Source organism: Salvelinus sp. IW2-2015, linkage group LG23 (assembly GCF_002910315.2).
Source record: "Salvelinus sp. IW2-2015 linkage group LG23, ASM291031v2, whole genome shotgun sequence".
NCBI lineage: Eukaryota > Metazoa > Chordata > Actinopteri > Salmoniformes > Salmonidae > Salvelinus > Salvelinus sp. IW2-2015.
This window is the reverse complement of record NC_036863.1, coordinates 31561588-31569626: the sequence shown is the minus strand read 5'-3', so window position 1 is coordinate 31569626 and position 8039 is coordinate 31561588.

Sequence of the window (8039 nt, the reverse complement as noted above, 5' to 3'; positions counted from 1 at the left end):
AGAAACAGAGCTATGGTGGAACGGGGTGGGGTAGGATGGATGGGAGGCTAATGGCCGACAGGAAATCCCCAGCACTGGGTTTAAACCACAGTGTCCTGAGAGGATCTACATATTTTATGATAGTGTGTTCTCTGTGCTGCTGAGAGCATCAATTACTATATAACACATAATTTATGTGCTATCTTATGATCATGTTCTTCTCTGACTGTTGTACTTCTCAGGGAATTTCTGAGGACCATGAAACCAGAAAATAAAATAGACAACATTGTGTATGGCCCTGGGGCACGCCTTTGGTTTTAGAAGTGTGGGGGTCCTCCCATTTTTGGGAGCATCTAAAGCTCATTTTCTGCATTTCTACACAATCTAATATGGCCCATGGCCCTTCTAGCGGTATCTATTTAGAACAACAAAAAGTAAGCAAAAACACCTACAGGCATCAGGCTAGGTAAGAGATCAGTATTAAAAATGTTTAAGCGATTGATAAGACTGAACTAGATCTAGGATAATTCAATAATCAATATTGTGTTGCACATTTAACCAGTAGCCTAACAAATTGACAACTCTAACAAGTAAAGTACAAAGACAACTTTTGATTATCTTTAAGACCCACCACCCGCCAACCCCTCTTTTACGCTACTGCTACTCTCTGTTCATCATTTATGCATAGTCACTTTAGCCGTATCTACATGTAAATACTACCTCAATCAGCCTGAATAACCAGTGTCTGTATGTAGCCTCGCTACTCCATATAGCCTGTCTTTTTACTGTTGTTTTATTTCTTTACTTACCTATTGTTCACCTAATACCTTTTTTGCGCTATTGGTTAGAGCCTGTAAGTAAGCATTTCACTGTAAGGTCTACACCTGTTGTATTCGGCGCACGTGACAAATAAACTTTGATTTGATTTTGACATCCTCTTGTCAAATTTCAGCCAGACCACCCAGCCAGGCCGAGCCACCTGCACGCCCACCAGTGTATCTAATAACTCAGCTCTCTCCCCAACAACTTCCTTCACATCTTTTTTTTGTTCTGTAATGTCTCAAGGAAGCATTTTGGAAAACAAAAGTAAAAAAAAAAAAACACACATACACCTCCACATTAACACACAGAAACAGTACATCCTCCATATCATTCCTATCATAGGCCTAATAGTCCTGTAGAGCTCTTTTTACTTGCACACAATATAGCTGGGTCACCCGTCCTGCCCCGTCCTGCGCCCCAACCAAACACAGCCCACTCAGATAGGGGATCATTATTGGTTTCAAGTGTGTTAGGCCAAGGTCAGAGTGACAACCAACACAACGGCAGACCCCCAGGGCCAGGTCTGAGCAGCCCAGCAGCTAGGGATTGCCTAAATAAGTATCTCCCCTGATGTAGGCATGTTTTCAAGACTCCTTTTGCTGAACAGTATTCCACATAAGGCATCCAGACCTTATGAAAGTTGCACAGTATACCCTTAATCTTGTAATAAATCAAATCTAGTGATAGATCACTTGACATTTCCTCRATCCATTGTGGGAGGATAACCTACCTTCCAATTAAAGGCAATGCATTTCTTAGCTGCTGTAAATGCTAGGTTACACAGTTTCTTCTGATAACAGTCTCCAGTATCAACATTTCCCAGCAAACAAAAACAGGGAGAAGGGAGAATATGACATGCTGAGATAAAATAACACACTCTTTGCCATAATTCAGCCAGCCTTCACAAGACCATAACATATGCAAATATGTCCCCCTTTGTGTTTTCAGCAGAATAAGACCATTTTTGAGTGCATGATATTCAGTTTCACTTAAACTGCAGTAATTTATGTCTGAGATTATATGCACATGACTGAGCATTCTAACATACAGTATCTGTATCCGTTCATCATCATCATAATAATCATCATCACCTATAGCGTCTCCCAGGTCTTCCTCACATTTTTGTTTTACATGTTTTGTACCATCGGGTAAAGCCTCTATCAACTCTTGATACAGATTGAAAATCAACTTTAGAGGTTGGTCAGACTGCCTTAAAAATAGTTTCAATCTTTGAAGCTTCTTGCTTATCCAGTGTTTGCTGCACAGAGAGAATGAAGTGTTGTATCTGAAAAAGTTCACCTTTGCGCCGTCACAGACTGGCTTCCCTGGCTGCCTGACCTTGATGAGACCCCTGTCACCACCTGATCCTACTCAGATGATGCATGACAAAGAATTACCTCAGTGTACATTTATGCACTATAGAATAGAAATGGTTCAATAATTGAAATGACCATTATTCCCAGATCCCAGACTGTAGCCATCAACTCAAGATGGAACTTTGTATCCATTCACTGATTGTTATAATATATATTTTTTAATTCACCTGAGCTCCATAGACTGGTCTTCCCTGGCTGTCTGACCCTACACTTGTCACCATCTGATCCTGCTAAGACATGATCAGCACAGTGTTGTGTACTTACTGTGCACCATGACAGTGAAGCCTATCGAGCTGTTTATACTGTGTCGGTGTGAAAAGTAGGGAATTAGCTAAGGAAACTGAGAGCTCAATAACGTTACATTGCTATACTGACTAATAAAAACTCACATTGTGACGAAAAATGTCAGAATATTGGTCTTCAATTGTAAAGATGCTAGTTTCATCGTTTTATTTAAGTCTAGTGTGATTGAGGGGAAATTAATAGCTAAAGTTATTGAGCTAGCTAGCTAACGTTAGCCAACTTTTGGCCGGCTCTAGCTAATGGTACATCATCAAATGTACTTATGTTGAAACGGGACAAAACGAAGGCTACGTAACATTTCCATACACACAACAGCTGTTAGATACTGCTACCTGACAGACAGCTAGAGGCTAGCTAGAGCTGACCTGGCTGTGGTAGCTACTAGCTAGCTGCTAGTAGTTTATTAACTTCAGTCAAGATTGGATGAAACATTAGCAAACGTAACATGTCAGTTACACTACTAGCTCAGCACTGGGAATATTTTTTTCCTTCTGTCAAACAGCAGTTACCTTGCCAGCTAGATCAGTCAACTAAAGAGTAGCCAGTTTCTGCACTGCTTGCTTTTACACCTCAGAGAAAAAACGCAACACAGAAAGCAGCTGCCTCTGTTCATCTCTCCCGTGCTGGTCCTATAAGCAAAGCTTGCCTTCACACAGCCTGTCCGCACGTTCTATGGTGTCAATTTCAGAATGTGGGGGGTGGGTTGGGAGGGGGTCATGTCCTGCCTGTCCCCAGTGAAAGTTGCGCCCATGGTATGGCTTAAAAAGCCTTGCAGTGGTGCCAGTTCCACATTTTTTGTTTTTTTATTTATTTAACCTTATTTAAATAGGAAAGTTAGTTAAGAACAAATTGTTATTTTACAATGACAGCCTACCCCAGCCAAACCCTCCCCTAACACGGACGACGCTGGGCGAATTGTGTGCCGCCCTATGGGACTCCCGATCACAGCCGGTTGTAATACAGCCCAGGATTGAACCAGGACCACTGCACCTCTCGGGAGCCCAACATATTACATAAAAATCTCCAAATAGAAGAATTTAATGCTTGTGCCTTTTTTCATACAACTTATAACAATGCCTTCTCTTTAAAACCAAATCCAACTTTCCATTTCGGACAACTTTAATAATTCACTGAATTAATGCAAATGTTTTAATCAGTGCTTTACCATAGACACAAGAATAACACTGTGGTCCCAAGATAGAGAGGGGATATTCTCGCAAGTAACCACAAATCCCTGCGTTCCCATTTCTCCTTCAAAACGGAATAATTAGTTTTGTTCACAGGAGATGTAAGGCTGCCATTGTTTCAAACCAAATGTTGCAATAGAAGGCCAAGCAACTACAATGTGAGCCATTGATCACCAAGGGTTCAAAGCCCACACGACCAACAAGTTTTACTGTACATTTCTATTTGATTAAAATTCCAGCAGGATTGAGCGTGTGTTGGTGAACATCAGTGTCACGTTCCTGACCTGTTTTCTGTTTAGTTTTGTGTGTTAGTTGGTCAGGACGTGAGTTTGGGTGGGCATTCTATGTTATCTGTTTCTATGTTGGTTTAGGGTTGCCTGGTATGGCTTCTAATTAGAGGCAGGTGTTTTGCGTTCCTCTGATTAAGAGTCATATTTAGGGTAGGCTGTTCACAGTGTTTGTTTGTGGGTGATTGTCTCCTGTGTGTCAGTTTTGTCGCACCATACGGGACTGTTACGGTTTGTTCATTTCATGTTAGGCTATTTTTCCCTGTTCGTGCGTTCTCGTTGTTATGTATGTTTCGTCGTTCAGGTCTGTCTACTCTTCGTTTTGTTATTTTGTATCATTTGAAGTATTAGTTCGTTTTCGTGTTTTTTTCCCGTCTGTCTTTTAATAAAATTCATTATGTCTTCACAATCCGCTGCATTTTTGGTTCATCCCTGCTCCTCTTTCATCTGAATCCGAAGAGGAGGAGGACACACCGTTAAATCAGGAACAACGCAGAGTTCAAAGGTATCATTCTCTCTACGCAGTGGATGGCTTTAACATTAGTGTTAAGCCTGCGGCATTATAATATACCACAAACATAAGGTAAAGAGCTGTTTCATTTTTCACTACAATTGGCTTTAAAAATAAATACAAACTATTTAGAAATGGATGAAAGTACTGACGAAAGTAGACAATTTCTTTAGAAGACAGAACATGTGATGTTTGCAAAGCACATCATAAGCTTTTGTAAGAAGAAATGTATCAATCATATCGTCTAAATTGTCCCTCTCTTTCTCTCAGTGGGACTCCATAATATACTTTTGTAAATAAACTAGCTAAAAATAGTATCAGCTATTCAGAGGGGAGTCTCATACGCACCATTTTTTCCAAGCAGTTGTTGAAACTTAATCCGACCACTCATTAATTAACAAATTAAAAGAGCATTGAAGCACAAAACACTCAACAGTAGCCTTGTAGTGGTCAAAAGTGTACAGATTCCAGAAGTGATTGAGAGTTAGAGTTAAAAAAATCCAAGAAAAATACATTTCAAGCAGGCAAAATAAAATAAATTAAGGAAACAGAAGCCATGAACTCCAAAGTTATGGCCACTATTCTATATGTGAACGACCGTACCAGCCTAAAATAACCTGGCCTTCCTGACACCTTTCATGCTGAAAACCATCTGGTTCCTCTTGAACAAATGTCCCACCTCAAACACCCCACCCCCTTCCAGGAGGGCCATACCATTTGAGCTAGTGAGGGGATGAATTACAAACTCTTAAAATGGCCTTAACAACCACAACTAATACAGAAAGATAATTCCTTTCTTCCTTTCAAACTACAACTGATGGCGCAATTGTATATTTGTCATAACTAGCCTACATTTAGGCCTAATACTGCTTCACCGACAAGACTTCAGTAAATAGCTTTCTTATAAAATCCATGACACTGTTGAAAAAGCTATTAACGCTAAACTGAGTGTACAACGCATTAGGAATACCTTCCTAATATTGAGTTGCACCCCTTTTGCCCTCAGAATAGCCTCAATCCGTCAGGGCATGGACACTACAAGGTATGGCTGAATATCATTTGGGTGGTGGACTATTCTTGATACACACGGGAAACTGTTAGTGTGAGAACCCCAGCAGTGTTGCAGTTCTTGACACACTCAAACTGGTGCACCTGGCACCAACTACCATGCCCCGTTCAAAACCACGTAAATTGTTTTGTCTTGACCATTCACCCTCTGAATGGCACACACACACACACACACACACACACACACACAATCCATATCTCAATTTTCAAGGCTTAAAAATCCTTCTTTAACCTGTCTCCTCCCCTTCATCTACACTGATTGAAATGGATTTAATAAGTGACATCAATATATAGAGATCATAGCTTTCACTTGGATTCATCTGGTCAGTCTATGTTATGGAAAGAGCAGGTGTTCCTAATGTTTTGTACACTCATTGTATCTCTGAAGCTGTCACAAATGTTATCTCAAACCAAACATTATGTACTGTAGCCTGTGTGAGCTTTGTTCAGACAACCAACTTTTTTGAAACAAGTCAACAAGCCAAATTTGATGAGAGTAAACAACGTACAGGTAACTGCCAAAATAAAACAAACACCAACATAAAGTGTCTAAAATATGGCATTGGGCCACAACAAGCACCCGAAACAGCTTTTATCTCCAGGCCATCAGACTGTTAAATAGTCACCACTAGCCAGCCTCCGCCCAGTGCCCTGCCCTGAACTTTAGTCACTGTTATTAGCCGGCTACCGTCCGGTACTCACCTTAGAGACTGCTGCCCTATATGTACATAGTCATTGAACACTGTTTACATACTGTTTTACCCACTTCATATGTCTATACTGTATTCTAGTCAAGGCTCATCCTATATAGCTACTGCTGTACACACATTTTCTTTTCATAAACTGTCCATGATGTCTATACACACATTCATATACATATACAGTGCCTTTGGAAAATACTTTTTCCACATTTTGTTACGTTACAGCCTTATTCTAAAATATATATTTTTTTAAAGAATCCTCAGCAACCTACACACAATACCCCACACCGACAAAGCAAAAACAGATTTTAAATGTTTGTTAATTTATTACAAAAAAATAAAATAAAATAACTTATTTTCATAACGATTCAGACCCTTTGCTATTGAGCTCAGGTGCATCCTGTTTCCATTGATCAACCTTGAGATGGTTCTACAACTTGATTGGAGTCCACCTGTGGTAAATACAATTGATTGGACATGATTTGGAAAGGCACACACCTGTTTATAGACCAGGTATCCCCCTTTTCCTTTCTTTTCCTTTCCCACAGTTGCCAGTGCATGTCTGAGCAAGAACCAAGCCATGAGGTCGAAGGAATTGTCACTAGAGCTCCGAGACAAGATTGTGTAGAGGCACAGATCTGGGGAAGGGAACCAAAACATTTCTGGTTCACCGTCTAACAGGATAACGACCCTACGCACAAAGCCAAGACAATGCAGAAGTGGCTTCGGGACAAGTCTCTGAATGTCTTTGAGTGGCCCAGCCAGAACCCAGACTTGAACCCGATCGAACATCTTTGGAGAGACCTGAAAATAGCTGTACAGCAACGCTCCCCATCCAACCTGACAGAACTTGAGAGAATCTGCAGAGAAGAATGGGATAAACTCCCCAAGCTTGTAACGCCATACCCAAGAAGACTCAAGGTTGTAATCGATGCCAAAGGTGCTTCAACAAAGTACTGAGTAAAGGGTCTGAATATTTATGTAAATGGATGAGGGGAAAAAACAGTTTAATACATTTTAGAATACATTTTAGAATAAGGCTGTAACCTAACAAAATGTGGAAAGTCAAGTGGTCTGAATACTTTCCGAATGCACTGTATATTTATATTGCAGACTCTGACATTGCTCATTCTAACATTTCTATATTTCTTAATTCCTTTCTTTTTTCAATTTGGGTGTATTCTTTTATATTGTTAGGTATTGCTGCATTGTTGGAGCTAGGAACATATACATTTAGTGACACCTGCGATAATGTAACATTTTATTTTAATTTGGGTGGGGTTTGGGGTGTTAAATTACATACTTCTTCTAATTTTTCCTTCTACTTGTTCTGTCCCGGTCTGTACAGTATCTTTGCCTTTTGAGAGGTCGAGCTCTCAAGGCCAACAGACCTCGCTGTTACCATATTGTAGAGCAACGAAGTTTAACCTTCCACATAAAGCTCCGCAATAGCACACTATATGATGGGATACTCTTCATAAGTATTTTCAGATCTGATAGTTCTAGCCGAGGTAAAGCCATTAGTGCCTGATATTCATGATCAGATCAAAGTTCAGAAGCAGTTTGGAACTTTCTCTTAATTTTCCATTTATATGACTAATCCATGACAGACATTTCCTTACATACAGGCAGATGGGTTCAGAGGGAAGTATGGACTTCTGGGAAACTACAGTGAATATGTAACACAGACGGCAAAGGGAAAAGGTGTGGTACAGAAGAGCTGATCTCTCAGGAAATGGGTTGTTAGTGGAGGCTGGGAAACTAGAACATGTCATAATCCTCCTAAACACGTGTCTGCTTCACTG